The sequence below is a fragment of the Morone saxatilis genome, unplaced genomic scaffold (genome assembly GCF_004916995.1).
Source record: "Morone saxatilis isolate NCDOM2014 unplaced genomic scaffold, NCSU_SB_2.0 Contig9, whole genome shotgun sequence".
In the NCBI taxonomy this organism is placed as follows: Eukaryota; Metazoa; Chordata; class Actinopteri; family Moronidae; genus Morone; species Morone saxatilis.
Window position 1 is genome coordinate 12,916,027 of NW_023340268.1, and position 22,807 is coordinate 12,938,833.

Below are 22,807 nucleotides of genomic sequence, written 5' to 3' on the forward strand. Positions count from 1 at the left end.
ACACACACACACACACAGCGTTAGCGCCTTTTCCCTATCTAAGTCCATCTCGCTGCTGTCACCTGTCGTTGCTAGTGCATTTAAATTTGTAACCTGGCATAATTACCCGCAAATTACCCCACTCTCTTGCTCTCCCCACACTGGACTGTTTTATTGGTTACCGCAATCTCAGGATGACACGGAATGCCAAAGGCTGTCTGATGATACAGATGTCATTCACCGACAGTCGGTTGGATTTCAAATTAAAACGCTGCAGCCGATCTTTTTTGTAATCGTTGCTTTATTTTATGTGTGTTTGCCTTAACATGGCTTTGCGCTATAACGATTGTTAGTCACGAATTAGTGTCTCTTGTAGCGATTAAAGGGCTGCTTCTCACAGTGCCTGAAGATGGCGGTAATTGGATGTACGATTTCTTCTGATTCCTTGCACCCCTGAAAGGAGCTGCATCTCCCAGCGTCCAAGCTCCAAATTAACATCTGTTTATTTGATAACAATAACCACAATAATAATATACCACTCCAGTTGAAGTCCTCTTGATGTTTAGTCATAGTTAAATCTCTGCAAGCTTTGACAATGTAGGCGTGTTCTCCGTAATTTGTTTACACTTGAATTATTTGAATCAGTTAACAGTACTTATTGTGGCCTTCTAGGCTTTTAGTGATTTACATGCTTCAGAGGACACAATGCGATTGAGGAGTTTAAAGCTGTTGCATCATACAGTCGCCATGCCAACATGTAGGCCTAAGGATGTTCATAGTTTGACAGCTCAACAAGATAAATCTATAGCATACGATGACATTGACCTGCTACTTAAATAAATTATAACTGCTTTTATAATTTGGGTTTGAATCTCCATGATCCATATTTGTCCTATTTTTTTTCCTGTGCCTTAGATAGCATTAATCATTTTGGTTTTCCTGTTCAGCACTTATTAAATATACTGTATATGCACAGGTGTGTCCATGTGAAAGAGCACACGCATCTCTGTTGACAGAGGTAAGCCCTCACAGGCAGCATGCGCTCAGACCACAGGATTAATATGCTCTTATGAGTTATGATTTTCCCCTTCTATTCCTCGCGAGAGAAAGATGAGCTGGAAGCAAGAGGTCAGTGGGCCAGCCTGACAGCCTGCTCGCTGGGAATGTCTGATAGTGATGCCAGCTTTCTAATACTGGCAATCAATGGGAACTCATGAGAACAGTGTTATTTGATGACTTTGTGGTCAAAGGCTAAACTATGTTACACTGTCACAATGCCAATTCCCTGGTATTTTAAATTTGTTTTTTATGCAGGCCAGCTGAAAATCCAGGCTCTGATCATTTGTTTTGGAAATGTCAAAATAAAAATATTATATGCCAGCACTAAAACCCTCAGTGTTTTTCCTCAATAATAGGTACTTGGTTGTGCTCAGTGCATAGATGTAGGCAAAAATAAATAGTCATCACTAGCACACCAGTGTGGCACACCTTACAGACATGTATTTGTTACTGTCTAGATGAATTGTGTTCGAAGTAAAAAGCATCCTGCCAACAACTTAGAGTATATTTACAAGCTATTGCAAATCATCTGGCACAGCCTGGCATGCTTAAAGTCAACAAGGGACCGCCGAGAGCACTGTTAAGTTCAAATGGCAATATATTACTGCAACAGAATATTATAAATTATATATTTACAGAGAATAATAAAGAAACAGACAGAGACTTTAGTGAGAGAAACATGTTTTCAATAACATCTTAAGTTATGAGAAACTATTATTGTTTGTTCATATCAGATGAAGCACTCTGAAATGTGCCTCAACACTTGGTGGATAAGACCTTTGCCCAGGACAGGTTTATTGCTGTAGTGTTGACTATATTGCTTTTGGAGCCTCTGACATGTTTATAAGAGCAATAATGTGAAGTTAGTCCCTGTGCTTTTAACAGTTCACCATACATGTGTTCATTATACATTTATTGACCTATAATCTTTTACTTACACATGAATAAAAGTCATTAATACACACAGACACACACATGCGCACAGCTTCCTCACATACCACATGCTTATGTCAGAAAACAATACATGCATCAGTGCGTTTGTTGCAGCTAGCAGCAGGCCAAGTGTGTGCTTATGTGGTGTTTGTACACGTGTGTATGTGTGTGTGTGTGGGCACTGGGATTTAGCCTGGCAGATGTAAGTAATCAGTCCCTGAGCAGAGGCTCTTTATCCCTTTATCCCCTGTCGGTGGAGCCATGGATAGACGGGGCAGGCCCGCTCCATCCCCTGGTGGTGTGGAGCTGGGTGGTGGTGGTGCTGCTGATGGGGGTAGAGAGGCACTGGGGGGCTGTCCTACAGTAACAGACCTGAGAGCTGAGGCTGCACTGTTAGAATGAGGTAGTGGGTTGTTGGAGGATTGGAGAAGCAGTTAGTAGAAGAAGAACAGATGTCCGGATGTGGAATGCCTGGAGATGAGATCTAATGCGGGCTGGTGTGAAACTAGTTTAATCAGGCCAAAGCTAGACTCCTAAGATGTTTCAATAATAAAAGGCATTGTAGCAGGCTGCAGCAGTTGCAGGCGAGAATACATCTTTAAGAGAATACAGCTTTAAAACCAAAGCATTGCAGGTAGAAAAGAAGCAGGATGGATTATATCAACCGGGAGGCTTAAGGCTGGAGCAGGAGTTGGTCCTCCACCACAGCTATAGATATGTGAGTGTGGGTTTTAGTGTAACGGAGGACTGATACTGTAACTCTGCAGGCTTAGCTGATCAAAGCTTTGGAGAGGACAGGAAGCACTGGAAGAGGATGGAACGGAGACTTTGGGCAGTGAGAGCGTTCTAGGCTAAGCTATGCTAGTTCACCGGCTTATAGGATGTGTGACAGGCCCTTGAGAGGAGCCACTCAGGGAAAGATAAACTTTTAGGAGAATAGTTAATATTTTTTAACAGTGGTATGTTAGTTATGCACAATATGATTGCAATATTGCAAATATGTTTTATTGCCTTTAATTGATATTGAAAGAGAGAGACAGCAAGGGGCCACAGGTCAAAGTAGAACCCATGATGGGACACCAGCTCTGTCAGGTGAGATAATAACTGGGTGCTCCATGATTGCAATAATTTGCTAGTCCTATGTACTGTTAGTGTAGCACAGTAATAGTCTGATTATTTGGTATGATTCCTACATGTAGGTGATTACTCAGTAATGAAAACATAGTTATAAATATTTTATTCCGTTTCTGGCAATAAATCCTCCTAAATGTTACACGCAACAAGTCATTTGTTCGAATGTATTTAAAAGCAAACCCACAAAGCCATTGTACGTATTTGACGTGGTAGCATTAACTGGCAGTGCGTCCACTTGACAGACAAGCTAACAGGGGACTTCAGATTATTTGTTGTAGTAATGTTACTGCAGGCCGTAAACCACATCACCTTTAACTAGACTGCAAAACATGGACACTTATACACAGTGAAAATTGGAATTAGGTAAGCTCATTATCCTACGTTCAGATCGTTGTTATAATTTTAAATGTAAAGTGAGAGCTCTACCACCCATTCATCTGCAGTGATCCAACACCTTTTGTTGTCGGTTGTGAAATGGGAAATTTCATTTGTGATGACAAGAGGGGAATAGTCTCATATAACACGAAATGTAATATATCAACTCTTGGAATTGTCTTTTCTGTCTGCTCTTCTCTCTTCTTTAAATTTAATTAATGTACTTTTAGGGAATGTACTCCCTGGCTATCATGTTTCTTAAATTGTAGCAGCCAAAGAAGAGTGAACACATGTATTTTTAAAGGCAAATCAATACAACCACAAAGACACACAGTCTGCAGTTGGAGATGCTGATCCTTTCCACGACAGTGCACCAGATATTGTATGCAGATGGGTATTTATAGTGTATATAAGTGTCCATCCATGCAATATTATGGGCCTCCTGAGACTATGTTAGCAATGACCTATGTCCAAACATACACACAGATATGAACTGCTTCTACTCTCCTCCGAGGAATAGATGCAACATGTCACATTTGTGCACATGTTGGCAAGCCTGAAACCGCCGTACAGTACTCTTGTTCACAGGAGGAAGAACACCCCCCTGAGCATATATAAGGCATTCTGTCATTTTGTCAGAAGAAGTTAGTTTTGCCGTGAAAAGGCATTATCATAATGGAGGTCAGAATGCTGCTAATCATAGGTCTTAAGTCAAAGCGGGCTGGTTATGGGCGGTTAGTGTTTTTAGCGGAGAATCTGTTTTAGCAAAGTGTTATTTGTTTATAGTGTAAGTCATTTATTTATGTCTATAATGTTTATATACTGTATACATACATACATACATACATACATACATACATACAGTATATATATTCAGAAAGTGCCTTTTAATGATCTTACTGATTCACACACTGTAACTCACCTTTTGAGCTTTTTTGTAAAACCATCTGACATGGGCCAAATGAAGCAGCGCCTTTGGACATTTTATATGTCAGGGTCTCATATTGTACGCCACATAGTATCTAAATATCTGACATCTATTCAGCGCCGAGCAGGTGACCCAGGGGGGTCAGCAAAGATTGCCTGTCACTGTTCCTAGGAGAGGACGAATATTCAGGGATAGTAGGGAAAAGCAGCCTGTGACAGCCTGGGTAATCTCTAGGCATACAGAAAGTGCTGAGTGTAGCTGTATCCACTGACCCGACACAGATAGTGGGGATCAATGTGCAGCAGCCCTTCTCATAGAACGAACAGGATCTCAGGGGAGAATCGGAGAGAGAGGCGAGAGAGAAAGAGATGTGTAGGGTTATGAGATGGAGATCCTGAAATAGGATTATATCATCTTCTGTGCAGGAAGAGGAAATGGCCAGCCTCTTAATTCTTATTGGATCATAATGTAATGCCATTTATGTTGTTTCTCTGAGGCTACACAGTTTAATGGCTATGTGGAGAAAAAAAAAGCAATTACTGCATGCAATGAGGTATGCACATTAGATCAGTTAAAGGCTCCCAAGATCTTGTGTTGTTGTGTCAATGATATCATTTTACAGGTTCATGAGAGTATTGCTTTTATATAATTTTAATGTTTTTTTCACTGATGCAAATGGTATTGGAGAAACATGGGTCACTGTTTAATGAAGTTACTAAATTTGAGCACTAATTGCTGACCTTTGTCTTGAGTCAGGCTGCCAGTGGCCTGGAGGGCTCGAGCAAGACAACCATAAATGTGAACTTTACTGATAAAAGAGGCTCTTACGTGCCCTGAAGCTGGCTTTTATAACAGATTCTGTGGCACACAAGCACACGCATAATACGGCACATAAATGCACGGAAGTATGCTCACACGCTGTTTGTTTTCATGCACACACCACTGCACACACAGACCTGTTTCTTCCCTTCAGACACACACACACACACACACACACACAGCACGAACACTCCCACATATGGTCATGGTTGTTTTGAATTGGCACCCCTGCAGCACTGCCTGAGGTCAGGACAATGTGGTCAGTTGAGCAGTTAGACGTGAAGTGTTGTTCAGTTTCAATAAAAATGGAGCCACAGCATCATCAGATTGCTTTATACAACATCAGCACCTTCATCCATCCTCCCCTCAGGGAGTAGTCAAAAACCCTACCTCACTAAAAACAATTTTCATCAATCATGTGAAACCAATGTAACATGACAAAAAATCTATCTCTCTGTACTATGCATTTTTATTTTCTCTTTCATTACACATCTCGTTCTTTCTGTTGTCTCCTGTGCACTATGACTCTTGCATCTATCAGTCATATGCTTAATTTGATTTGATCAAGGAACTTAAAATAAATTATGATTAATTATGGAAAAGTTGCTGTTTGAATGTTGATTTAACAAAAAAAAGACACAGTAGACCTCCTGGGCATTGTGCATTCCCACCAGTGTTGAATTTAATACTAGTGGTTCTTTGTGGCCATCTCTTGTCCATCATAGCTTCATTTACAATAGACCTGTTTATCCCGGAGGCTGGTCCTAAAGCTTAAAAGAGAAATACGTCAAATTTGCCTGCATTACGTTTCCCCACACTGACCTTAGGGCAACATCTTTCTGCTAAACAATTATTTGATATAATATTGGTATTCTGAGCACTAAAATTCAATCGCGGAGTTCAAGTGTGACAAAAACAAATTAGCTTTCTGGCTTTCTTCACCTTGCACCTTGCATTTTCCTGGAGTAGATTACAGTATGTTTGACTGAATTGCATGTATGTTGCTAATTTGAGGGAGCTAGAAGGAGTTTTTGGCATTATCTCTTGTCGGTGCAGTCAACCTGCAGGACCTGATGTGCTGACCAAGTCTAGGGCTAATCGCATGAAAGAGGCAACGGCTGAATTCAATTTCAGAGGCACCTTAAGCAAGCCCCCTTCGTTGCTTGCAGAGCAACGAAAATGTATGTTTGTGCTTGAGTGCTGCTGGCTGTTGGGAAAGGATGGGAAATAGTCTGTACACTAGATGTGTGGGCAGAGGTACTTATGTGAATATCTAAGCGCCTTGTGATTCTTCGAGATGGACCCAATCACCCCACATTGATATTGTTAGAAATCAGGCAATTGCAACAGTGGAGCCTCGTGCTAAAATTCAACATAGAAGAAAGCCGTGGTTAACGGCGTCACTGTCATTGCTGCGCATCTTCTTTGCTGTCTGCCTATAGATGTGTTTTTTCTGCATTGGTAATTCTGCCTTAATGCATTCGGCTGGAATCATTGAACTAAATCATATATAATCAAGTGTATATAATCAATTGTCCTATTGTCTTGCCAGACTCACTCATGATGTGGTCAGTGGACTGTGCTGTGGTCAGCAGCACCATTAATTATGTGTTGTTGAATGGATGACAAACTAGCAGAATAGAGGATACATTCTAGCATCGTGCCTCACCTGAAAAAGATTAATACAGTATCTAAAACTCCACATATGTTTGCCCTGAATTCATTGCATCTTAATTACAACCAGACGACACGGTCGTGTAGTAAAAGCTTTAATGAATTCAGTTTGTGATAATCAATTAGGTTTCAAATGAATTTGTCATTGTCAAATTTTAATCTTCCTTTCTTGGTGCTGTCCTATTGTGTTTTCCCAGCAGATGCTATGATGAGACATCTGTTGGCATGCCCCCCCTCCTCATCTTTTTCTTTCTATTCTCTTAGACTCTACCGTCAACAAGATACACAATGACTCCAAAAGGTGGTGAACCTGGCATCTGGCTGCCATTAACATTAAACAAACAGTTACTCTCTGATTCACAAGGCTGTTCTGCGGTGGGACACCCACTGGGAAATCACCCAGGAGAGATGTAGGGTAGGGGAGGCAGAAAATGGGGACTTTAGGAGGACGGGATACGAGAGGTGTAGAGTGGAAAGATGGAATGTGAGGCAGATAAACTGTAGGAAGAAACACTGAAAATGCCACTTTTAAAGTAGCGACAGACGAGAGCTGGGACAAGGATGAAAATCTCCCATCTTTATTCAGTGCTGCTGAAAATACTGACAAGATGGCTGCTGCCATGTTGAGTGCAACAGAAAGTCAGTCCGTCTGGCTGCTACTGCTGGTGCATCTATAAAGCTGCCATTGATCCCCAGCCAAGCCATTTGCACAGATAATTAACACAGTGAATGTTTATCCACTGCTATAGCTTGTTTCACTGCAAACTACTGAAAAATCACCCTTTCTAACTCCCAAATGTGGTGTGAGCATTAGGATTCTTTCAGTATTTTTTAGTTTTGGTCGGTAAATGGTTTCAGAATGATATTCATGATGGTGTTTACTGAACCCATTTTTCTGCAGACAAGATCCAGGAGACTATGTGTTTGTGTGCTTATGGTTACCAACCCCAAGAGAGGTGGCCTGCTCTTGCACGTCTGGAGAATTTCCATCACTAAAAGGTTGTGTATATGTGTGTGAGAGACACAGGCAGAAGGGAGGTTATATTAGTGAGATGGGTTTCAAATGGTTAATATTGCTTTTCTAGTGTTGACTTTTCACCTTTAAACAAAGCAGATTATGATCACAGTCCTACTACTCCAGATGACCTTTTTAAAGGATGTTTTCTACTGCTTTTATCAGCCATTATTATACCTTAATCCTTAAAAGTGTACCTTCCCTGCTCACTGCATCACTGTCTTCTCCTTTCACTGCTCATCACTCTTCCACCCTCTCTCACAGACACACACACACACATGCTCACAGGCACCACATTCACCTCTCTGCCTCTCTGTCCCTCTCCCATGAGTGGACAGAAATGAAAGGATTATTGTGGAAAGGGTGTGCCGTTGTCATTAGAGATTGGACAAGTACTCTGTGCATGCTCCTGTCTGTCGCTCTCAAGGGGGCCCAGCACAGAGCAATAAGCAGAGAGAGCTTGTCCTTGTCAGTCCTGTAATTACATTAAAGCTCATGTAATTCTTGGCCCCAAAAAAAAAAGAGGAGCCAACCATCGTCTGCTTCTTGGGGAGAGATGTGTGTGTATGCGTGTGCGTGCATGTGGGTACACTTGTGTATAATGCGCATGCTCGCTTAGAAAGAGAAAGTGATTTTATGCTGGTGCTTGCATATGTCCACACATGCAAGTTTGTGTTTGACTCAAGGTCTGTGTGTGTGTGTGTGTGTGTGTGTGTCCATTTGCATGATTCTGGCAGCACGCAATGTGTATGGTTTTAGTATGTGTGCATCCTGTTCCCAGGGGTCAATGGCACTTAATACTTGTTCCCAGAGGGCAGGTTGGTTGTCATGGCCGCAGCTGGGGGATGTGTGGAGAGTCAGGCAGGTGTCACAGAAGAATAATGGCCTTTCTTGCTTTCTCACCATGACATACACCTACACAATTCTTCTCAGCAGTCTTTCTCTCTCACACGTACTCTTACTCACACATACCCACCCGCACACACACACACCACATGTAAACAAACTTGCATACCCGTAGTGACTAGTCAACAGAAGGTACCAGGGTGCATCGCTGCCATCTCTAAGATGGCTTTGGGAAAAAGAAAATGTTTACATAATTGTTTCTTTTTTCTTTCAAATTATGGAGGAGAGTTCACTAATTTCATCTAGACTTTGTTTGTTACAATAACAGGTTGTGACTACTTATATGTATATTTCAAAATCTTTTTCTGTGCTAAAATGGTGTTGGTTGAATCTAGTGTAGGTGTGTCTTATACTAATACAACATTCATTCATGCACAAAATTCTGCACTAAATTTTGCTATCAGCCTCAATAGAGTCACTGTCCTGCAAGGTGAAATGTTTCACACAGCAGTGGACTCTCTAATGGAGGCTTTCCCACTGTTATTAAAGAATGCCATTAAATGATGTCTAAAATTTATTGCAATAAGTTCAGAGGATTTGTAACTGTAATAGCCTGTTTTTACATCCTTAAGAATTTCTGCATCAAAAGTTAGACTTTTGCACTAAATCCAACATTTTACTACCTCGTACAAACTGACACGATCGGTACATTGTAGACATTGAAAGCGATTTCAACTATTATATACTTCCACGTTCATGGTTTCTACCCTTTGTCTTACAGGCAGGTTTGCTTTTTAAGATATCAGAACATGTCATTTTCAGTTCTGTTCCTCTGTCCTTTTCTAGAAAGAGATGCTCAACTGAAGGAGCGATTATACAGTTTCAATCGCACCGATAAGGACCTTCATGAAGCACCTGTCGGAAGCGCAGCCTTCACAGTTATTATTTTGCAGAAATAGACTGTTGGATTTAATACATTAAAGCTTCCTTGAGCAATATCTCATGCTTTTGTGCTCATCCACCTGTGAGGAAACAAACTGTCAGTTTTTGTTTTACTTTTCCCCTTCCAGTGTGTGTGCCATTTAGATTTTGCGGCCATCAAACACTATAATCCTGTGTTTTCCGGTATTTTCTTGCTTTAACTGACTACATACTGACTGTAAAGGATTGTGTGAAAGTGTAACTACTGATTTGTTGCTGGTAGTAGGCCCCCAGCATGCGTCCATGTGCCACACTGCAGCTCTCTGCTCCTGCAGGCTCTGATACACATCAGACCTTTGTCCATTTGCCGCCCACTCATAGTGGCTACCACTTCCCCATCCGTGATTGCTGGGGGCTGTTAGCGGAAAGCAGTTGGTGAGCCCATTGTGTGCCAAGAGCGATAACAACAGACAGTAGAATCACAGATGTAACCTACACACATATACACACACGCTCCCTGCCACACTCCCTAAGTGCCTATGCACGGTAGCAGTGGTATACACATCTGTCATGCCCATCCAAAGCAGGCAATCATGCCACATGCGATCACAAAAGGCTGTGCAATGATGATAAGAGATCATTTGCAACCAAGCTCTATCTGCTGTGGCTCAGTCCTAATCTTTGTGCGTGTATGTATGTCTGTGTGTGTGTGTTTGGTGTGTGTGTGTGTGCGTGATGTGTGTGTGTGCATGTGTGTGTTTTCATGTACGGATAGTTGAATAAATGGATGGCAAAACAGATTAAATTGTGCTTTCTTGTGTTGTATCAGTGGAATTGTGTTTTGTCAGTAAAACCAGGAGTGGTTTTGCGTTTTGTTTTGAGCAGTCCCAACTCCATTTGGCAAACAAGCCCCAATCCACAATCCCTAAAACACACACACACACACACACACATGCACACACACACACACACACACACAATGAAGTAATTTCTCCTAATGTTAATACACCTCTAAACAAACTAGGTTATAGGCTATAGAGCAGGAACTGGCTGTAAAGAGTAGTTAGTGTTACAGTGCCTGCATCAGACTGCTGCTGATAGATGGGGTGGGGTCCTGATTGGAGGGACCCACTGCTGCATGTCTGACTAATGAACTGTTACTGGAAGGCAGGAACCTTTTTATTGCCTTCTTTATGAGGAGAAGAGGGTACACTTATGACTTGGCCTGCTGTCTCCTTTTTACTAGTCACAAACAAGCATATGCACATACAAACACACACAGACACAGGGCCTGCATGGCTCTCCCTGAAGGACGGTTATCTCTCATGGTTATTTGCAAAAGGCAAAACAAACCAGAGGCAGCTGTTCTGATGACCAGGCAAGAAACTTCTGGAGCGGACTTGTTGGTAAATGGTGCGTTCAAAACTAAGCTTGTAGGTACAAACTAAAATTGTAGGTACAATTCCCATTAGATCCAGAGTCCTATAAATAGTGTTTGTTGAAGTTGTATTTTTCATGTTTAGCTGCAGCAATAAGATTTGATTTCTAGTGGTGAAGCTGAAAGTTGTATTTAATGGCTCATGACAAATGCTTAGATGTACTTCAAGCAAATCTGCATGGTTCAGCAAAAAAAAAGAAAGAAAAAAAAGCTGTCCAACTGTTAGCATTTGAATAGCAGGAAAAATATCATTTGAACATTTATCCAAAGATAGGGGCTCCACTTTCTCTGTGCTCTCCAGCTTTCCTGTATGCTCCAGTCACAAACTACAGGTTCTTTATTTCCACCTGGGCTTCACATCAATCAGCAGTCTGAAGCCATGTCATTAAGGCGCTGTCAGCTTGGCCTTTTTGGTCCATTTCCTGAAATTTGCAGCATGCGAACTGATATTCGCAATATGCAATCACTTTTTTGACGTGTCGCAAATAAATTACAATCTCAAGACACAACAGGACCTCATACCGCACAGTGAAAGAGGCAATCTGTATTTAGAAATTCATTCATCACCACTTCAAGGAGATGAGTGTGATGAAATACTCTTTTCTGTCCCGGAGTATGTGTTCAGTCATACAAAAGTGTAAGTATGTGAAAACCCTTTTTGAAGTTATTAATAACTTGGGAACATTTGTGAAATGAGACTGACAACCTTAGCAAAACAAAATGGTTTATTTCGAAACTGGGTTTTGGGGAACTAACTTAAGAATCACTAGTGCATTGGAAGTTTATGTTTTCAGCTGAATATTTGGGACTTAAACTTGTTTTGACTCATTGTCCAGGCCTTTCTCTCATCACCTCGAGGGACCTTGATCATCACAACAATATTAGTAAAAGTATTTGAGACATAACCTTTTAAAAGTTTCTTCTGACTTGTGCAGAACGACCCAATAACAACAATTTCCGCACCGATATCCAAAGAAAACATGAAATCAGGAAATCTTGGATGGTAATTGACATGTTGAATAGAGACTGGGGGGATATATTTAGTATAATCTAATAATCCTCATCTCAGACGGTCTTATCTTTGGATAACACTATTTACATGATTAGATGCTCTTACTTTCATGCTGATTTCTTGCCTCCGTCCAAATGCACAACAGTCTTTGCCAGAAAGCAGTTCCTCTGTTCATGTAGCCCAACTGTGTGTATTGATTTCATGGCTAAAAACAGGGTGATGGCAGAATGCCTGTTTCATTCTTCCTTTTGGGAAAAATCCAAGAACAATTGATGCCACCCTTTTGCTGCTTCTTAAAAATGGGCAGCTTGTTGACAATATGGATCCAACTGCACCTGAATTTCGTCACTTACATAGCGTTGGTTCAAATCACATTTTAACTTGATTTTTCCATAATGTGATGTTTTATGGTCACAGTGGGATGCTTGAGGAATGCACTCCTGGGGTTTTCACCACTGCTGCCAAAAGATACTGGCCGCCACTTTCTTTTATTGAACCCTTTCATTATGTTTGAAATTCCAAGGTAAAAGACCGTCTGGGGAATAAACGTCACCAGCCATATTCAGCCACTTCAACACACTATACAAATAAAGCAATTAAATCACAACGTATTGTATACAGGATAGTGAGCTCTTACGGCGATAAGAGAGTGATGGGCCGTTTGTCTTTAAAATGACAGCCTATGTTTAGGTGAAGACCCTATTTTACAGTATAGCAAGAAGATCCCTGCCATGTATCATTCCTTCTTTTTGTACTGCGATAGTTATTGGGCTTTTGTAAGCTTTTATTGCCTCAGTTGTCTGTGATTGATGTGCCCAATGAACGGGGAGCGCTGGTTGGACTGATGACACCCCAAGCTGTGAGAAGGAACGATGCCTATCATGTTAATTCAATAGAAAGCAGTTGGATAGTGAGTGAAATTTCATTATCCCACGTAAAGCAGATAATTCCAAGGGCCATCTGGACGGATGGAGGACATTACTCCTAAAGGCGTATTCATAACAACATTTATATTCACATAGACAGAACTATCACATCATGATTGTAAACAAGCTGTCTATTGGCCAGTGTGGTGTTAGGCTAGCTGTTTTCAATCTGATGGAAAGGACACCAAGAAAGGTCAGCCAACTGTGAAGTTCTTGGTGTTGCAGTAGTTTAAAGTGTAAAGTTTATTCACATTAAGCATCTGCCAAACCACCCAAATGGTAATTCTAGACGTCCACTCCCTGCCAGGGGTTTCAGTTCCATTTTACAGGCTCTTTAAAAGGGAAAACCAACTCTTGTCCACACTGAGCTACAGTCCATGTAACACTAATTACTACCCTTATTAGTATTCTAGTGGAACATTAACAATTAGCATAGCCATTAAAACCATAAGGCTCTCCTTTGGGGGAAAACTAGAAAATAAAAACAGAAATTAGGCCAAAATGTATGTTTTAAGCCACTTTTTACATGACTGTTTAAGTGCAATTCTGTTTCCACCTTTCGGCCTTGGCAGGCAAATGTGTAATGGGTCCTTTGGCTATGCAGTGCTTTCTAATGTATGTAAATTGTGTGGAAAGGGGACATCAATTAGAGTTGGCGGTGTGCAAACGCTGTGCATTTATTCATGAGGCTGGTAAATCTGCTAATTGTATATACTGGAGACATCCATCGTGAATGTTGTTGACTGGGTTAATGTAAACACAGCCTACGACATAGATGCTCGTGGTCTGTGCTACGTAATGTCGTAGCTGGGATCACAGACCCCTGCACTCTGTCCACATATAAAGGTATGCAGACGTCAATGGATGAATGTGTGTTTTTTGTGTGCTCTGAGACATCCTCTGAACTTAAAAAAGAATAAGACGCACAATCCCGGGGATGTGAGCATGAATATTTAAAGGTGGCATACTAAACAATTCTCCAGCGCTGACCTGTTGCTGGATGTATTCTTATTGAATAAATGAACATGCCTCATATTTACTAGATCACTGCTTTTAAGATGTATGAATCAGAATTATACATGGTCCCTGGCGGTTTTTGGCAGCCTCCCTCTACATAAATATTATCTGTATGCCCCGACTCTGTGCTGCTCTCTGCTCTGTTGACTTGCTCTTACACTCAGGGGAGCTTCTATTGATTTCTAGAAGGCCTTCATGCCGGCTTCTTCAGCTCACTGGAATCACATTTTCAGGAATGAGCCTTCCATCTCTCATTGTGTGGAGCATCCCATTTTCTCTGATCTGTGTGTTTCTTGAAATGATTTGTCTTTCTTTCACTGGCTTTTCTTACTTTTTTCTATTTTAAGACCACTATGACTTCACAATTTGTGGGAGATTGTTCCAGAATTTTTAGTACAATTTAATGATTTTTTATTCATAACAAATTTTATTTCATTTCCCAAGGTGAACAAATAGATATAAATAGCAAATACTGGATGAAAATGTGAAGAAACAAAGTATTTTCAGTTAGGTAAAACAAATAGTAGTGGGCCTACATTTTTAATCAATTAATTTATTGCATATGAATTCTTATTCCCTGGCCCTGGCACTCACACATAATGCATAAGAAAAACAGCAAAAAGAAAGGGAAAAATGTTTCTAAAATCATTATGGCTATAATATTGTTTAAAATGTCATAAATATTAAATGATGTTGTCTGTATGTTATTTTCTCCCACTCACACTTTCAGTGGCGTGTGGGAATCAGTGTTAGCTCGGTTGTTCCTCAAGGCAGAATGTGTGATGGCAATGGGACCGCGGGGTCACGACCATTCCTCTTTCTTTGATAGAGGGCAAATGTAAATGTCAGCGACGTCTGGAAAAGAAAGGTCTTCTAGTCTCTGATGCTACATGAAATAAGCTGTGACAGATGGAAAAAGCATCGCAAGCTGCAATTTGTGGAGGCAAAGCTGAAAGGAAGAGAAGTAACACTAGAAGAAGAAAAAGCAAAATGAGGAATCCTGAAGTAATATTATTGTACTGATTGTAACATACAATATAATGTTGTGTTAGTAAGCTATTATTACCAGAAAAACAATGGATGTTATATTAAATTTTCGAGTATATTACAACATTTCTAAACGGTATCTTGAGCAGATCAGAAAGATTTTGAAGAAAACTATCATCAATCTTTTAGATAAGTGAAAATCTTACCCTACCATATTTGCTAAAAGCTGTTTTAGCCATTGATCTCAGTACAAATCATCTATTGGATGAACTCTATTGATCAGTCATGGTTTGCCCTTAAGACCTGAGTGCAGACGTGACCATATAGGCAAATGAGGAATGAATGAATGAAGTACAAAAATATTTTGATGGTGATAGATCGTCAAATGTCACAAATCAATCATCTGTTGCATCATGGATTTCTGGGCATTTATAGAGAGAAATCAAATTAGAAAAAAAAAAAGTCTCCCAAATCACTGAGGAACTACATCTCACCAGTCTCCACGTATTAGAAAGAAAGGCTTTGACAGAGGTGTCATGGCAGAGCTTCATCCCACCACAACAAAGGCAGACCAAGAATAATGTTAGCACCTATTTAATTCATTTATTCATGAGCGTAATTGAAATATTAACGCAGCTGGTTAGACACTGGAGACTCAACGTCTTCCGCGCTCAGATCACGCTCAGCTCACCAAGGAAATTATATTTTATTTACACATAGATTCTGTCCCTCACATCATAATCCCCATGTATCACAAAGGTCCCTGGACATTTTTTTTAATATGGTGGATACGCGAAGGATTTGTTGATGACATACATATTTGTTCTGTTGTGAAAATTACCACGTCAAAGAGATCTGACGCGTTCTATATGGGAGTACGCCTAAATAATTTAGAGGCTGAATAAGAGCATGAAATTGTGGTGAAAAGACAAATGTGAAGGGGTGCGGGGGGACACGAACAATGCGGTGGAGCAATAAGCAAGAAAAACACAGGAGAGGAGAGAGGAAAAAATTGCAAAGAAGGTATAGAGAAAAGAGCGTTTTGGGAGAGGGAGGAGGAAAGCTAAATGACGGCTGGATCTGACTGGTACAAACACAAGCTGGCATGTTTACCTCTGTCTAATGACGTGAGAGCCGTGCTGGAAAAAGGTGTGTGTGCAATAAAAAGTCAGCACAACATTTCTTTATCTGTGAAAGGTTTGATCTGCACAGACCTAGCTTACGCTTCTCAGGCACGTGGCTTTATGTTCACGTACCTACATTTCTGCATCCGTGTGTGTGTGTGTGTGTGTGTGTGTGTGTGTGTGTTACTATGTGAGTTTAATTGCACTGATATGCGTATTATATGTGTGGTTATGTGCATGTGCATGCCTCCGGGATAGTCATTTGGGGTTGCTGGCTGGGGAGCGAGAAGGAATATGACAAGTGTGCCAAGCTTGTTGCGGGGTGTTCTCAGACAGTCGGGGGGGAAACAGGCCTGCAGAGGATTGGGGCGGGGGATGCAGGGAGGCCATGCGCTGCTACTGTCACATGTCATGTTGGCACGGTAGCGGGCGAGGAAAACACCACCCACCGGGAACGTGGGTGTGGGGGCTGGGTGAGCAGGATGGCTATGGAGCTGGCACTTCTTCCCCAGGCTTTGTCAAAGGGAAAAAAATAAAACACAGAGAGAAAGATCTGCCACCAACAATCAGAGTAGTAGCACACTCTGTTTGTGTGTGCCACAGAGAGAGAGAGAGAAAGATGCATACATACCTATATATATGTATAGTAGGTATACAATAACCTATAGTGACGACAAATACATTTTTTACTATTCCTGCAAATTAAAAGAATTCTTTTGCTCTAAATAGGAGAGTTCATCTTTCTTGTGTGTGTCAGTGCCCTCATACTTTCTCATTCCCAGACTGAATGAGTGAATGAGTGTCCTGAAGCCACTTCTCCAGTGTTTCGGTTGCTGATACAGTAGATCATTGTGATTCGGACATCCTGTGGACTGGAGTAGGTCTTTGTCAAGGACCCGTTTTGCATTTGGCCCCATCCATCATTCAGTGTTTCACCTAGTCCTGATTGTGAAAAATGATCCACATAGAATTATGCTGCCATTGCCGTGCTTCACTGTAAGGATGGTACAGTATTAGCCAGTTGATAATCAGTATTTGTTTTTTGCCGGATGGTTTATTATTATCATTCAAGCTACAGTTCCATTTTGGGCTGTGAAAGCCAGCGACTTTTCTTGTTTCTTTTTTTTTTAATAATTATTTTTTAGGCTTTTCATACCTTTATTTGGATAGTGACAGCTGGAAGATAGACAGAAAACTGGGGAGAGAGGGAAAGACAGTCAACAAAGGGCTTTAGGTTGGAATCTGGACTTTTCGTGTGCTGTTAAAGTCCTCTAAGTGGCATTAGGGAAGCTGGACTTGTAGTTAGTTACCTAGCCTTTCTTAAAAAATGAAACTATATATTTATTACATTATATAATTTAAAAAGATTTACATCTTCAGTAGGAACTTGATGAGCTTGGAGCTGAGCACCACAGACAGAAGTGTTGAGAGACTGATGTATTTTGGTCTTTTCATGGGTTCTATTGACAATAAGAAATATATTAAAAAACAATACTTCAACAATTATTTTTTACCCTTTCCTGGATCTATCCACAGTAGGGCTAGGTGAGAATTCAATAACTTTCTTTCAGTCATATTCATCATATTATGTTGAGTTTTACTTGTTTTGTTTATTTAAAGGTGGAAAATGTTTTAATTGAATTCATTACAGTGGAATACAGTTCATTGAGTTTTGTCCTTTTATATATAATGATGCCTAAATTTGTTGCATGGTAATATGTAATGATATTAGAAAAGAAGGTTCTCTGCTTTGAAATGCCCCGTGAATGGTGGGACCGTTTTCACAGGTGTGGTCTTTTCTAAATGATGCCCAGTCTCATCTAGATCAAGAGACATCTCAAGTAAGATCAAAGGAAACCAGATACATCTACACTCAATGTCATAGAAAAGGAGGAATACATTCAGTATGTAAATGAATTATTTCTGAATTTCAAATTCAGTTCAGATATATCTAAAAATCTATTATAAATATAGAGCAAGAGAGCGCCGTAGAGAGATTCAACGGGCTTAGGAAAAGAAAAATTAAGTGAGCGGGGAGCTTTTTGTTTTTACCTCCAGTGAAAGCCACTGTAAACGTGTGTGTGTGTTTATGCTGTCTTCAGTGAAATGTAATGTCAGTGTTCTCAGTGCGTGCAGTAACATACAGAAACACAAACAAGGTTCCCATAGAAACACCTGCTTTTTTCCTTACCCATAAACACGCAGACTTGACACACAACCCACACTTCTTAAAGACCACCGTTTCCCCATCACCCTTCATGCCTGCTGTTTGATCCTCAAGGCAACCAGCAATCCACACCCCCGCACATGTATTACAACATCCCTTGTTCCCTCTTTAATTTCTTCCTCCCCATCACTCTTTCCCCCTCGTCTCCACCACCTCTACCCTCTGCTTACTTGTGATGGATGTGTGCTGTGTACGGAAGCCTTGAGGAAACATTCTGTCATGCATCATTATAATGCGCCCAAGGACGCTTTTGTTTAAGCCAGGGACCCTGGTGCTGTCATGTCCCCTGATTATTGTGTAACAGATTGATTAACCCTCGAGTGGAAGTAACCCTTTTCATCATGGTGGCAGGCTGCCACCACTCTCTGGGGTGTCACTTTGTAAATATTTGTCTCTCTCTCACTCCACAATGCATTAAACTTGTTGCTCTATTGATTAACGCACCTACCAAATCAGTGCCTTTAAGGTTATGCTTCTTTCACATGTGTCACAGCTGGAGGGGGTGACAGGCAGTATTAATAGCTTTTCCAGTACGTTTGTATGCAGTGACAAGCGGACTGTGAGGAATTTCTGTAAACTATGCATTATTTATTGAGCAATAAATGCTACTATGTGTATAGAAAGCATTGTTTATTTAAGCTAAGGAATAAATACAAGTTACAAATCTAATATCAATGAATATTTTAAACCTTTTACCACATTTCTTTTAACAGTTTAGTCTCAGCACACAAAACTGTGAGGGCTTCTGTTTTTGCCTGAAGACACAATAAATTGTTTCAAAACACAAATTTGGGTGAATAAATTACGGAAATTCTTCTTCAATTAGATGTATCACATATGTGAATAATAATACATTTACAGCAAATAAAGTCTAGGGACAAAATTCTGGAGTCATCAAATATCAAATTAAGAAAAGGACACAGAAAAATCACACTACATCAAAGATATTTTAGAATGTGGTATTTTAATCACACTGAGGGAGATTTGTTGTTGCTTTTTGCATGTATCTACTCCTGTGCCAAGATTGAAAAGGGAGGAGAAAAAGAGATTGCTTGGATTTAATCTGCTTCTAACTTTCTCTGAACGGAGCATTAAACTGCTAGGGAGAGTCTGAGCGAGAGTCACTCTCTATCTAATCTGCTGATTTGGCTCTCGGCGAGATTAAGGGTTATGGTTGAGAATGAAAGAGAGAGAGAGAGAGAATAGCTGTAGAGATGAGATGACAGAAAAGGGTGGATAAAGACAAGAAGGCAAAGAGTGAGGAGGGAGAAACACAGAGTTTATTAGAAGAGAATGAAGAGAGGATTGTGCAGAAGCATTGAGGAGATGGGGAAAAATGCTACAAAACACAAGCAAGAAAATGCCTGTTCCGTCTCGACGGTCAGGCAAGATCCAGGAAGTTGTGCGCATTCATTTATGGCCGGTTTGAGGCGGGGTTTTGGTAATGATGGATGAGCCTGGTGGGTTAGTGGAGGTCGCAATGTCCTGCTCCCTTTTAATGAAGCTGTTGACAACACGCTTTCTCACACAGCTGAGACATGACTTCATTGTACAGTCACCCAGTTTATTGTTGTAACATCTTGCACATTAGAGGAGTGCCGTGCTGCTGCTGTTACTAATGAAAGGTGACAATAGAAGGTGGCATGTTTAAAGTGTTTTTTTTCTCTGCTGCCAATTGTAACAGTTTGTATTTTTGTTTTTTATTGTTGGTTATTAGGATTTGTGTTTCCCTTAAATCAGTTTAGATTTTATTGAATTACTGGGAGAAAAAAAAGAAGATGAGTGGCATTATCATTCTATTGTGCCACTCAAGAAACTAATGTCGCAACCCATTGTATGATGGCTACTAGCACTTCTGTTTTCATCCTATATAGTAAAGTCAGCTACAGATTTATCCTTCGACCAGGTATTATTCAGACCTGCTACTGGTTGTGGGTTTCAGTTTTCATGTCTGAAATTACAACAATTCCTATTTCATCGCTTATCCCATGTAGGCTGCACAGCTTAAGTTCATGCACCTCTTCCATTCTTTCAAATCCACACAGGGTGATGAACGACTCCATTTTTCATGGGATATCAGAGAGGGAATTTCTTTACACAAATCATGGACGATGAGAGCGATAGTCCCCCCCCCTCCGCCCCCACGGGATCTAGCTGTAAGAACCTTGCCAGTCAAAGGTCTTCCCCCTCCTCATTTGACAGCCCTATTTGTCTTGGCCTGGTCAGCCCTATTCATTTAGGGCTCTCAACTGCCTAAGTTACAGGTTAGTTGGTACAGTTTATTTATAAGCCTCAGAGTTTTTCAAGCTCTTTCTTCAGCCTGGCCTAGCAGGTGCTTGCGTGGCAGTACAGTGTAAATGCTAGCATCTCTTCTGGTTTCGCCCCCTCGCTCTTCTACATCATCCTTTTAATTACTTATTTTCTTTGCTTTACCCCTGACACTCTAATAGGCCGCACCTTTGAATGCTGTGTGCATACACACTCAAACACATGCACATCTGACACTTACACATTCCGTCCATACCCTTGGCTAGCAGCCCTGATGTCTAATTGCGGGCTTCCTTTCCTGCTCATCTACACATACCTTATATACACATAAATGTCAGCGTCTCCTTGGTACCTTCATTTTGACTTCCTCTTTTCATCTAAACCCGTATGTGTGTTTAAACAACATACAATGTATGGTTCTCTCTTCCATGCAATATTGCCTGGATGTGCAAATTGGTGGTATGCATGAAACTGAATAATGGAAATATGTAAGTTTTTCTCCTCCCTATCCCTCTCCAGCATGGGCTGTTTGAAGCATGGGGCTAACTATAAAGGGTGTTTTTTTACCATAGCAGCAGGCTAACGCCGAGGAGAGGAAAGCCTCTAATGGCTGGGATTTTACTAAAGTGTGTTTTTGTGGATGTGTGCTGTTTTCTTCTTGCTGTGTGGAGGGTATGTGTATTGGGAAAAACAGTAGAAGATATCTCCTGCGTGTTAAACATGACATTTATCAGGAGGGAGGCGGAGTGTGTTTCTACCAGCTTTAGTCCAAGCTTTCATTAACTCAGTTAGTGTCCCAGAGCCACGTAGGAGCAGGGAGAAAAGACACAGCAAAAGACGGAGAGAAGGACAAAATAAAGACAGAGGAGAAGAGTTTAAGATCGTACATGCACCTGAACCAGCCGGAGGGGGCCCTTCTTTTTTGGCAGCTGGAGGGCTGTACTTTGGAACACACACACCACACCACACACACACACACACACACACACACACACCACACACACACACACACCACACACACACCACACACACACACACACACACTCCTCTCCCACGCTGCTGAAGCCCCCAACAAGAAGGGCCCCGTTCCACACCAGTGGCTAAAAAGACACGAAGCGCAGCTGACACTTGTGCCGAGGAGAGGAAGAGCAAACGCAGCCAGCTCCCCCCTCCGCTCTCCTCCACATTCAAGTGCTGCTGCTGCTGCTGCTGCTGCTTTTATAGTCCAGGCTTCTTCTGCAAGACATTTAACATTTAATAGCAGCAATGCATGGCCCTCTCCTGGGCTTAGAGTCACAGCACTGGTTTATTCATCAGATCTCACCAACTTAGCTGGAAGAGGATAGTCAGATTTTGAGGCCAGGGAGAGAGATATTGGGTTTTGGTGGTGTTCGTAATCCAAGTTGTGGCTGCCTGGTTCACACAAATCCTTGCTTTGTCAGGGTATAGTTAGCGGGTTGGGATGTCAGATCACTTTGGTTGTGTTTGAATGAATCAGTAAGACATAGTTATTTGTTTGCTGAGTGGTCAGTAGTCCTCTCTTTCTTTACTTTTTTTATTTTAGCCCCTCTGATCTGAATTTTTTTATTTTCACCTGCTCCATCACCTCCTCATTCAGTCTCTTTTCTTTCTACATTTTTTGTTTTCCCTCATCTAATTAACGCTCCCCTGTTTCTCCTCTTCTCCCCTCGTTGTTTTTTCTCCCTGCCTCCTCTGTCAGGAGGAGTATGGGGAACTAGTGTTTTCTCATTAAGTTAGCAGGGAACTGTAGAGCACAACACTCTAATATCTGCCCAGATGCCCATTAGTCCAGCAGCTTGGCCCAACTGATGGGAACACAGATCAGAGGGCAGACAGTACAAGTCCCCACTGGCCCTGCCTGATAAAACATCCTGTTTCACTAGCAATGTCGGAATGGAGCAGTCAGTTGGTTGTGACGAAGCCACAAAAGGCTGCTCTAAAGGGGCTACGGAGGGGTGAGAAAATGTTTTCTGTTCAGATTGTTAGGTTTACAGAACAGCTGACAGAGAGTGCCCCTATAAACAAGGCACGACACTCATTACTGCTGCTTTTCCAGCAGTCAAAAACAAATGTATTCAATGTGTATCTGCTGCAAAATAAATTT

General features: G+C 41.2%; 1 protein-coding gene across 1 annotated transcript in view; it reads left to right on the plus strand.

The window, feature by feature from the left end:
• The window catches only part of gabbr2 (gamma-aminobutyric acid (GABA) B receptor, 2), a 169,195-nt gene that overhangs the window by 1,102 nt on the left and 145,286 nt on the right, over positions 1-22,807 (plus strand). The gene's annotated exons all lie outside the window — the stretch shown is intronic.